At 39.6% G+C, this 12,290-nt stretch overlaps 1 protein-coding gene across 1 annotated transcript in view; it reads right to left on the bottom strand.

Moving 5' to 3' along the window:
- Positions 1–12,290, bottom strand: part of B4galt6 (beta-1,4-galactosyltransferase 6) — a 57,349-nt gene that overhangs the window by 42,637 nt on the left and 2,422 nt on the right. The gene's annotated exons all lie outside the window — the stretch shown is intronic.

The raw sequence follows: 12,290 nt of genomic DNA, 5'->3' as shown, positions 1-12,290 counted from the left end.
GATAAACAGAAACATCCAGGTTTTACATAAGCTTTACCGCAATCATTTTTTAAGAATACATCTACCCACTTACTAAAAGCAGTCCTATAATCAGATTTTACTTGTTTAGAGTTGATTTTATTATAGTAGGCTATAAATATCAAGAAATTTTATTATATTTTTCCACTTGAATGGACATGAAAAAAGAGAGAGAGACAAAGAGAAATAAGAAAACTAAAATAACAGCCATTCAAAAATGTACGAAAACTTTTGATTAAAAAAAATCAAACTAACGTTAATAATTCTACCTAAACCAGGATCTAAAGTTCAACTGAACGAGGTGGGGAAGGGCATCAAACAGATCATAAACAACAACTGATTGACAGCACCTGGACTTTTTTTTTTTTTTTTTTTTTGTATGTGTATGGTGCTAGGGATTGAACCCAGGGCCTTGTGCATGTGAGGCATCCCCAGCCCTGGATTTTTTTTTTTTCTTTTTACTCAAAACTGCATGACATTTGTTACCAGTGATATAAATACCTTATATTTGTCCTACATCAAACCATACAAAGGCCACCACAGAGTAGCAGAACTGAGCCAAGGGTGAAAAAACAAACTTCCAGAAACGATACCGGCCTAAGCAAGGAATGCTAGTGAGAACATCTGTGCATTATTGTGTGTCTTGTAAACATTATTTTACAAAATTATACAGCTGGAGAGTTGCAGGGAGGTCAGGCCACAGCTATTCGGACAACCAGGGCACAGCAGAATGGAGTAAAAGTAGAAGATTCCCTGTCAGTGGGGGATACAAGAGCAGGAACACTGTGCATGGAGGACAAACTGTCGGACATGTCATGCAGATGCAGGACAAGGGAGGGCATAGGATTCTAAAGAGAAGGAAATGAATTAGCATTTACTGAGTACCAACTTTGGTCAGGACTTGAGCTAAAGACTGTAACTAAATATATGTTCATATACACATAATTACATTTCATGTAGTTCTTGTAACTGCCTGTAGCAGGGTGAATGGGAGTCTCTAAAAGGATAGTCCACATCCTAATTCCCAGAACCTGTGAATGTTACCACATTTGGATAAAAGTCCTAGCAGATGTATTCCAGTTAAGGATTTTGAGATGAAGAGATCATTCTGGATTATCTGGGTGAGCCCTAAATCCGAGGCAATTGCTCTTACAAGAGAAAGGGAGAAGAGGATTTTTCACACACAAAGGCACAGGCACATGAAAGGCAAAGTTAAGACAGAGTAGAACACTGCAATGTGGCCACACCCATGCAAGCAGACCAGCATGTGACCCTAGAAAAGGCAAGACAGTTCACTCCAGGAGCTGCCTGAGTAAACATCCTACTAGCCTTCATTTCAGACTTCCAGCCTCCACAACTGTGAGAAAGTAAACTTGGACTGTTTTAAGCCACTCACTGTGTGGCAAGGAGCTTAGCAGACCTGGGAAACTGATACACCATCCTTTGATAGATATGATGAAAAGAAAAAACTCAAAAGTAAACTATACAAGTAGAATCAGAAACTCAGGATTTAAGCACAGATCTGAATGGGGGGAGGAGAGGGAGTGAGCTAGAAGAAGCAAAGGTTCAAAGTCACAAAGGACATGGAAAGACAAGAAGAAAGAGAAACCTGTAATGTACAAAGTCATGAGGGAAGTGACAATATGAGGAATAAATCAGACTTCAATTAATATGAGCAGGAGAAAGCCAGAAGAGACATTTAAAAGTTACAGGAGAGGGCAGGGGATGTTGCTCAGTGGTAGAGTGCATGTCTAGCATGCATGAGGCACTGGGTTCGATCCTCAGCACCACATAAAAATAAAAAATAAAGTTATTGTGTTCACCTAAAACTAAATAAATATTTTTTTAAAAAGTTATAGGAGAGAAACAGAGTTGCCAGTTTAACTACTGAAAATATAAATAAGTAACATTTTAAAAAGCAAAACACCTTGTGTCTTTACCCCTTACTATTTCCTACAGACATCAGCAATCTTCTTCATAGGGTTCATATGCTGAAAAGTTATCTTCTTTCTACATTCAGGGGCATGTTCAATAAATTCCCAGACATTACTCATCCATGTTGGTAAAGGAAAAGATTATTACCTCTACTGATAGTGGTATAAGCCCCAGGATTAGACCAGACTAAATATGAAATGCTGTTTATACTTTGCCTAGGACTAAGGTATTGCTTAGATTAAAAAAAAAAAAAAAAAAAAAAAAAAAAAAAAAACTTTGACATTGTTCCAGGCTATTAAACAAACAACTCCCTTTATGTCAAAGTACTATTTAAACAGAGACTATCTGACCATTGTCATTCCAATACAAGTCAGGTTTTGACTCAAGATCATCTGTTGTACAATTACCAGCCTATACTGTCCTCCTCTCCACCTTGCAAAGAAGTCATGAGCTGTGTTCAGAGTTCTATTTTATCAGGCAGATAACAAATAACGATGAGCACAAACAGTACAGATCTATTTCAAATCTTAGCCAACAGCTCAAACTTTGCTGCTGTAGACACTAAAAATTAGACAACAGGTCTCTATCCCTTCATTTTGCAGTTGACAGTTTTAAATTGTCTGAAGATTATCTGCGCTTGAATACATTACAGATGCTGAGGCTGAAGAGGAGTTCACCCAACAGATATTTATTGAATGTCTACTATTTACCAAGAAGAGCTAGGAAGTAAGGGGTCCTGTGGATTCCTGCCGAAATAGTCAAGATCCTAAGAGGCACAGACTGCCTAAAACATCAGAAGTTCCTTTGCAACAGATCATGAGTTCGGCCTACTCTGTACATAGTTGATAATTCAAAAAGTAGACCCAGAATCCAGCGGTTTGAAAACACTCAAGATACCTATGAGCCCTTCTGTTGATTCACTGTGGTACTCATATAAAATAATGTGCAGCTTCTTTAAAGTTTTATGGGAGCCCAAGAGAGTTAATGAACTACATTGGGAAAAAAACACAATCAGGAGGAAATGAGGGAATCAGAGAAGGAAACGTGTAGGCAATTAAACAGATTTTTAAAAATCTAATCAGGAAACCCAACCACATTACAGACCGAAAAAAAAACAAACCATAAGTAAACATGCCTAGGAAACATTATAAAATTGTTCAAAATCAGTAGTTTCAGAGTAAAGAAGATGAATGTGAAATAAATCTCCCTACCCACTTGGGAATTCTATTGACATAAGAAAAAAAAATAAAGTGAGAACTATTTGAATTATGTTTTACCACTATCCCCAATCTCCTGGTGTTTTCATGATTATAAAACGCCTTTTAGAACTTCACCCACTTAGTCATGAAAGAAAAACAAGAAGCAGAGAAAGGGATGCTGGACAGGAAATTAACTTCAAAGATTCCCAAATCCAGAGCCCATTTTTGAATCAGTAAACAAGGCACCTTATAATTCTCTACCTCAGTCTCCAGATTCAAAAGAAAAGTCCAATTTCTCTTCTGTGACTCAAACTTGAAACTGCATTCTAATTAGAAATTGTAATTTTCTTTTTTCTTTTTTTTTTTTTTTTGGTCTTTTTTTTTTTTTCCTTTCTTGAGACCCAGTCTCACTATGTTGTCCAGAGTGGCCTGGGCTGAAGAGATCCTCCTGGTTCAGCCTTCCGAGCAGCTGGCACTATAAGTATGCCCCACCACCAGATTCATTTAATTATCAAAAGACCATATATATAATATGATTTCAGTAAACTCACACTAACATTAACAAACCTCAAATACATAAAAAGGTTTAAAAACAAGACAGACTATTTTAATCATGATATGTTATAGTCACAAACTTGATACAGTTATATAGCAAAAACTCTCATAAAGATACTAAAAAAAGAATTTTCTAGCCCAATACTGGGAAATGTTATGTTGAAATTACTTCCACTGGGTAACCTGTAATGCTATACACTTTGAGAACTTTATTAATCGTTTCAAATGAATTACAACATATCTTTCTAATAATTATAAACACTAGATAACACATTTAGGATCAACCTATAATCCAAACCCCTACTCACTGCCGTCTCATAAGGGAGCACAAGATTCTAGCTATCTTAAGCAATTTATCTGTCCTTTTCCCTTCTGGAAGAAAAAACCCTCACCATGATTTATAGCTACTCCTACCTTAGAACAAGTTAACCTGGTTTTCAAAATGTAAGATTTTCTCTATAAAAGACCAAATGGCATGAAGATGATCAATTGAGAAAAGTAAACCTAGCTAGCACTTAATTTCCCCACCACCACCACCATTTGGGGTGTTTTTCAGAAACATAGTTCCAAGACTGAAGAACTACCTGAGACACATTCAAAAATAAATCAGAATTGCACTCAGAATCTCTGGTGGAATTCCTGGGAAATGAGGTTATTAAAGCAGACCACCCTAACTATGGCTTAAGCACATTAATATTTGGAAAAAAATCACTGTTCATAGTAATTCTCTAGACATAGTTAATAACATTTATAATAAGCCAAACAGGAATCTTTCCTTCTATATTAGTTAAACTTATGCATCCTCCTTTGCACAGCTTTCTGAGGCATGCACAATTCATTCAGATCCTGGAGAGTCCATCTGCGTCCTTAATAAACATACAACAACAAGGATTTGGTGGAGACAAAAACTTTTACTAACTCAACTAATTAACCTACAAAACAAAGATCCAAGCAAAAGGTCCTATTTGTTACACTCCCAGAGAAGGGGAAAAAAAAGGTGAATTAATAAATTTAAGATTTAACATTACTAAGTTTACCTTCCTAAACATTTTACTGGGCCACAAAGCCAAAAAACATGACTACTGACAAGCGAACTCCCATTTCAACTAACCAGGGTTTTGTTGTAGCTTACACCAAACTCTGACAACTTTTTTCTATGACCAAAAAGCATGTATGCCCACGGGAATGTGACCATGAAATATAACACACTGAATGGTCCCATTAAGTATAATTTATATCTAGAAAAGAGTAAAACCGGGAGGCTCCCTTTCACTCCCTAGTGAGGCAAGAAATTAGGTAAAAATACCTTGTTACAAGTAGAGGAAATGCTTAGTTTTCGACAGGCATGTTAATAGCATTGTAAGTACCTTCAGAAACGTCTGCTTTCAACCTTCAATTGACCTGATCTCCAATTTAAATCACATTTACTACTTGCACATTATTCTCTTTATTATCCTGACAAAAGTCAGAAATGGAAGGAAAAAGTCTTTTAAATATTAAATCACAGCACTGTCCACAAATTAAAAATAACAAGAGGGAGCAAGCAGAGAAAGGAAAGAGAGGAACGAATCCACAGGTCAGACTGCTCTGCTCAAATGGGCCAACTGCCAGCTCAGGCAATGGTGACAAAAGCCAGGCTGGTCCAAGGCGCCAGGACAAAACTGTAAACACTCAAGAGCCTGAGGAACACCCAGATGCAACCTAGGAGCCAAGGAGTCTCTTAGGACTCTGCCCTTGGACTTCCCACCCACCTCCACAGTTTTGGCCCAACACAAACAGGAAATGCAGGCTTGAAAGGAAAGAGGAGTCCAGCAAGGCCCGTGTGGGTGGAGAAGGGACAGGTGGCTGGGAGGCCACGGGTGCATGGAATGAAGGCACACAGTCAACACAGCACAGAGCTGAAGCCATGTTGGTGATCTGTCCTGTCTCAAGCAAAGCATCCTCGCCAGCCCTAACGGGTGGTCATTTACCCTCACTTGAAAACATGCAGGGACAGGTGGACTCACAAGGCCTCTTATTACACTGAGTGCATGTCCATGTTTCTTAACAATAATCCTAAAAGCAGTCACTCTCCTGCGGCCATGTAAGGAAAGTTTCATCATGGTTATCCCTTCAAATGGAGTTCATATTTTCTCCAAATGTTCAATTTTCCAGAGCAGAATACGTCAGTTCTTTCAACTCAGGAACAGGGGAATCCAGAATACTAAAGGGTACATTTCAGCTCTTCCACCAAGCTGGGTGAGACTTTGGGCAAGTACCCAGAGAGTCTGTTTTTTCTTCTTTCTTCACACAAAGGCTAGCCCTACTGGCTATAGCACTACCATACAAAGCGCCGGCTACCTTTGGGGGTTTGCTCCTGGGGCTTCTCTATCTACAACTCTGGCACCGGAAACACCAATGCCTCTGTGTCCAGGATTCTCATGGCCTTGGCCCTTGCAGAGAGAAGCAAAAACAGGGATTGTGATGAGGAATGTAGTCGTCACAGCTGGAACCACCAGAGCATGAAGCCTAAAAGTACTAGTGCCCCCGAGAAGCCTTGTAGCACATCCTATGATAAACAGGCTTCTGCCAGGATGATTATGTTAAAAATGAATCAGAACCAAGATTTCTGGGACTTGGAAAAGATGCTCATTAAAGCATACCACCTCAAATAAGGCTTGGAAGGGTAGGAAATTAACCACCATATTATAACACTGCCTCAAAAGGAAAATAAATGCATTTTCTTCCCAACCAAATTCCAAACGGCGTTTGGAATCCTGTTATGTTGTAAAGATGAGGTGTCCCCTCCAAAGTTCCTGCACTGATACAGGAATGTTCAGAGGTGAAATGATTCCACTGTGAGAGAGCTGTAACCTAATCAGTTCATCCTATTTTGAATGAACTGGGGGAATGAACTGCAGGCTGCCGGGGCACTGCTGGAGCTGGTGGGTCAGTTGGGGCATGCCCGGGAAGGGTTCATCTTCCCTGTGGTCCCTTCCCGGCTTTCCTCTCTGCTTCCTGGTCAGCCATGAACACAGCAGCACTTCTTCACCATGGCTTTTGGCCATAACATCCTGCCTCATCTTGGGCTAAAATGCAATGAACTCAGCTAACCACAGACTAAACTTCTGGAACCATAACCAAAATAAGGTTTCCCTCCTCGGGTATTTTGGTCCCAGTAACAAAAAGTTGACTAACACGAATACTTATCATATACAAAGACTACAAAGCTAGGTTAGGAGTTTCCCTTTTAAAGGTATCCACAGATGTGGCTATTCTTCTCTTTAGCAAACAAGAAAAGGGAGAAATGATAGACGCTGCTGCAGATAAACATATTACTACTTCTTTCTGCCACAGTGCTTACTAGATTTCATATTATTCATAAAAGACTAAGGTGCTAAACGGTATTTAGCAGTGCCAGATTTCAATGAGTCAATAAATTTTCCTAATTTCCCCCAAGACCATAGGATTTGGATTAATTTACACTGACACTACAGAGCTGGGTTACAAGCGTTACTCAAGAACAGTAATCTGAATGTGGAAGGCCATCTCTAAAAGGGCCTCCAGTCCCCTTGAGTGTGGACTGGATCCTTTGTTTTTGTGGTGCTGGGGAATCAAACCCAGGGCTTTGCACATGCTGGGCAAGGGCTCTAACACTGAGTTACCTCCCCAGCCCAGACTCCTTTTTCACAAGACAGGAGAATAAAAAAAGGTAACAGCATCTCCTGGGATACTTCCATACTACACTTGGGCCTCCTCCATATTCTGATTTAGCGCCTATGATTCCATGTTGAAGTGTAACTAACTTAGTGAGTCACTTCCACTTGCAGTAGTGAGTTTATTACTCAGGTGTGCTGGGGAAGAAATAGATAAATGTCACCCACCCATGGACTAAAGACACTCCAATCTCTCTTCTGGGCTCCACGCCCATACTTCCATCTGCCTACCTACTGACACAATCCTTCCTGGATGCCCCACAGGCACCCCAACTCAATCTCTCTAAAATCAAAACAGCCCAATCAAAACATGTCTTTCTATACTCCCGCATACTAGTTACCTGGTTGTCTAAGTTAGAATCTGAGGATCATCTTGAAGCCACTTCCTTTTCTTCAACTGCACTATTCACATACTTTTAGTTCTTCCTGGGGCAACTATCAAGTCTGATCCAGATCGAACCTTCTATTGCTTGACCAACTGCAATAACTTCTCATCAGCTGTTCCTATCCCTGGCTCTGTCCTCTATACCCCATCTTTCATGCTAGAACTATTAATCTGAAATAAAGATTGCATTATTTCCCTTTTCAAAACTTCAGTTACTCATAGCACAAAACCAGCATGGGATGGGAGGCCAGTAAGGAGGCCCAGAGAATAAATATGACCAACACCATGGGCTAATGCAGAAGAACCCCATGAAAGAGCAAGGCAGGTCAGAGCATCTGGTGAGGAAAAACCCAAAGAGCTTTTGCAATGCAACACAGACCAAAATAGCTCAAATTAATCTCCAGGATATACAAAGAACTAAAAAAAAGGTAACACCAAAAAACAACAAAAAAAAAAAAAAAAACCACAAATAATTCAATCAATAAATAGGCAAAGGAACTGAACAGGCACTCACAGAAGAAGAAACATAAATAGTCCACAAATATATTTAAAAAAAAATGTTCAACAACTCTAGCAATTAGAGAAATGAAAATTAAAACTACACTGAGATTCCATCTCACTCCAGTCAGAATGACAATTATCAAGAATACAAGTAGCAGCCAGGAGAGGTGGCACATGCATCTAATTGGGAGGCTGAGGCAGAAGGATCAAGAGTCCAAAGCCAGCCTCAGCAATTTAGCAAGGTACTAAGCAACTCAGTGAGACCCTCTCTCTAAATAAAATACAAAATAGGGCTGGGGATGTGGTTCAGTGGTCGAGTACCCCTGAGTTCAATCCCCAGTACCATCCCCCCCAAAAAATACAAGTTAACAATAAATGTTTCCCCACATAAATGAGGGAGTAAAGGTTCATTCATATACTGCTAGTAGAGCTGCAAATTGGTGCAAACACTTTAGAAAGGAGTATGAAGATTCCTCAGAAAACTTGGAATGTAATCACCATTTGACCCCTAGTATAAATCCAAAGGACTTAAAATAAGTATATACAGTGACACGGCCACATTATTATTTATAGCAACTCAATTCACAATAGCAAAGCAATAAAACCAACCTAGGTGCCCTCAACAGATGAATGGATAAAGAAAATATACACAATGGAATATTATTCACCCCATAAAGAAGAATGAAAGTATGGCATTTGCTGGTAAATGGATGGACCTGAAGACTATCATGTTAAATGAAATAAGCCAATTCCGAAAAACCAAAGGCTGAGTGTTCTCTCTGATATGTGGATGCTAACACATAATAAGGGGAGGGGCACTGGGAAGAATAGAAGTTCACTGGATTACACAAGGGGAATGAAAGGGAAGGGAGGAGGATGGGAACAGGAAAGACAGTAGAAACCGGACATAACTTTCCTCATATATGCCCATATATGAATACACAACCAGTGAAACTCCACATCACGTACAATCGTAAGAATGAGATCCTAAGTTACACTCCATGGATGTATAATATGTCAAAATATACCCTACTGCCTTATACAAAACAAAACAAATAAAAATAATAAACAGCTTAAGAACAGAGAGAGCCAGGCTAGTCTGGCCAGGGCCAGAAGGCTAAAGGGCTATGATAAGAAACCTGCGGGGCAAATAGCAACTTTCTGAGAAGCCCAAACAAAAGCTCAATCAAAATGATAGGTGAGGGTTGAAGGTGTAGTTTTTGACATATAACGCCTGTCCAGCAATGCAAAAGGCCCTGGATTTGATCCCCAGCACTGAAAGGGAAAAAGAAAAACAAAAAGGGGCTTTGAGCAAGGACCTGACTAAGCCACCTCTCCCAGAATACATATGCCTGCACCCTACCACCCAGGACCACCAACTCCACCACTCCCCGTAGGATACAAACCCCGTGGTGGCCCAAACAACCTAACACTAGGTCAGGTAATTCCTCAAAATGGACCACAGGAATTCAGACCAAAGTGGCCCAGTTAGATTCCACTACTACCCAAAATACCAAACAGCCTCTCACTAGTCTAGGAAAAGTCAGGGATGCTAGTGAGTCAATGGACTATGAAATTCCCACTCCCAGCGAGATTATTCAGTCTCCCCCTTGATATTGCCTCACTGATTACAGGCCCACTGATTTCTTTCTTAATAATAGACAGCTTAGATAAAGCTGTGTGAGCCCAGAAACTTTTCCCAATCTGACCCATCTACCACCCCACACCCTGAGTTGTAGCCAGATGGAACTAGAGTACTCCCACTTTCTGGAAGCTTACTCATGCTGTTCATTCTGACCAGAAACCCTTTGCTCAGTCTGGGAAAAGTCCTAGTGATGGCCCACTCCAACCACTAGCTGAAATACTTAACCAGTGCTCACTCTCCACCACATGCTTTCCAAGGACTTGCTGTAGCTCCTTCCCCAGGCTCATCCTCATTGATGACTGCTTCTGCCATCTATCTTTGGTATCTCAATGTCTAGCTTCTCTCCATTTGTATTTGTTGAATGGATTTTTTAAGCTAGTTCATCTTCTCCTCTGATATGACAACAGGGAAATAACTGGATTATGTTGGAAGTTATACTAGAAATAGCTTCCTATTCTAGTCTCAATCCCACCAGGTAAAAACCTTGGAGGGAAACTGCACTCATCTCTTTGCAATCATGCACAAAGGCCAACAAAGGATGAAAAACAATTCATGGCTCCCACCTCTCCTGGGTGGTATAGGGCAGTGTGTCTGTGGACTTCTTATGGGGTGACCAGGGGGAAGGTGCCTACATCTCCCTTAAGTTACCCTTAGCACTAGAGTTAAAGACTATCCTTGTGTTTCCTGAATGAATCAGAAAGGTCAGGGCAAAAAAAAGTCTCAAGTTATTCCTAAAACAATGCGCTTAAAGTTCTATGGAACTCATTGTACATTAAGACCCAAATAGCCCAGAAAATGCTAAGCAACATTGACAATCAGTGGAAACTAAACAAGAGTATGCCATCTGCAACCAGCACACTACAATCAGGTAGTGTATCAGCTCACAATGGAGAAAGGAGGGGAGACAGGAACGCAGGCAAAGGAGATCAAACAAGAGTAACTAAAATGAAAAGTCCTGTCTGAGAAGGGCACCTGGCAAACACAGATGTTGACATAATGTAACTGACACCTACCAAGCAGGTTGATGTGGTAGGATTAACAAGGACAGCTTAACAGAAAATATTTGAAACATTTATTTAAAACCAATAAAGAGTTCTACAACATATATCTCAATCTTAAGAAAATTTAGCCCCCAAGAGGCAATTCAGGCTAAAATATGATGCATTTCATGAAGAAATTTCTATAGGTCTAATGAAAACGCTAAGAAATCCAGGAAAGAATGGGGAGCACAGGTAAAGCACTTCTGCTCCCTAACAAAGTACTATGGCTGTCTCAACCCAAAGCGTGTGTGCAGAAAATGGATTGTCGCACTGTGAACTCAACTAGCCACATTTTTCATGGGACATCATGTTTACTTGTGGGAACAACAGACACACCATGATTACACTTGTGTGTCTGACCTATATTTCCTCAAATATGAAGAAACGGATCCTGACACTTAAAAAAAAAAAAAAGACAACATTTGTTGCCAATGATAAGAAGTTGAACATTCAAGCAAAATATCTGAATTTTACAAAACTGTTTCCCAATACTTAAAAGATATACAGATAAGTAGGAAGGTTTTGTGGGTTTTGGTGGGGGAAGGGGGTTGCTTTCCTTTTTTGTTTTTGTTTGTTGCTAGATGGCACAGGATTTTGAACCAGAGTCAGTTTTAACAAATTTATGGTATTTTATAAGCTTGGTTAAGTTACTTTTCTTACTAGCTTTAATGGGTTTTTGTTGTTTTTAAAATAAAATTCAAGACAGTAGTTTAAATTATGTCAACCTAATTGCTTGCAAGAAAATTGGCCAAATTTTTATGATATTAATGATTATTCTATGGGAAACATTAAACACTCAGATATAAAAGATATATTAGTATTTCACATCAATTGAATTTTAAGAATCTGCAGATAGTATATTAACACACCAACCAAAAAATTAAAAACAAATGGATGACATCAAATAAAAGTTGGAATTTTGATTTCCTTTGGTTAACTTTTCTTCCCCCACTCGCCACCCCGCTCTGATGAACTGAACCCAAGGGTGCTTTACCACTGAGCCACATCTCAAGTCCTTTTTATTTTGAGACAGAGTCTTGCTAAGTTGCTCAGTCTCATCAAATTGCTGAGGCTGGCCTCGAACTTGAAATCCTCCTGCCTCAGCCTCCTGAATCACTGGGGATCACAGGCATGCATGGGCCACCACACCTAGTTCTTCAGTTAACTTTTTGAGTAATATGACTTTAACAAGTTAAATACAAAGTAAGAACATTGTTATCTAAGAGCAAACCAAAAGGGAAAAAAAATCCAAAAAACCCTTCTCCAAAATCAAAGTTAAATGTCTAGTAAAATAACATCCCACTGGGATATCCAAAT

This window comes from Urocitellus parryii, chromosome 13, assembly GCF_045843805.1.
Source record: "Urocitellus parryii isolate mUroPar1 chromosome 13, mUroPar1.hap1, whole genome shotgun sequence".
NCBI lineage: Eukaryota > Metazoa > Chordata > Mammalia > Rodentia > Sciuridae > Urocitellus > Urocitellus parryii.
The sequence above is the reverse complement of the archived record's forward strand: the minus strand, read 5'-3'. Positions and strand labels throughout refer to the sequence as shown.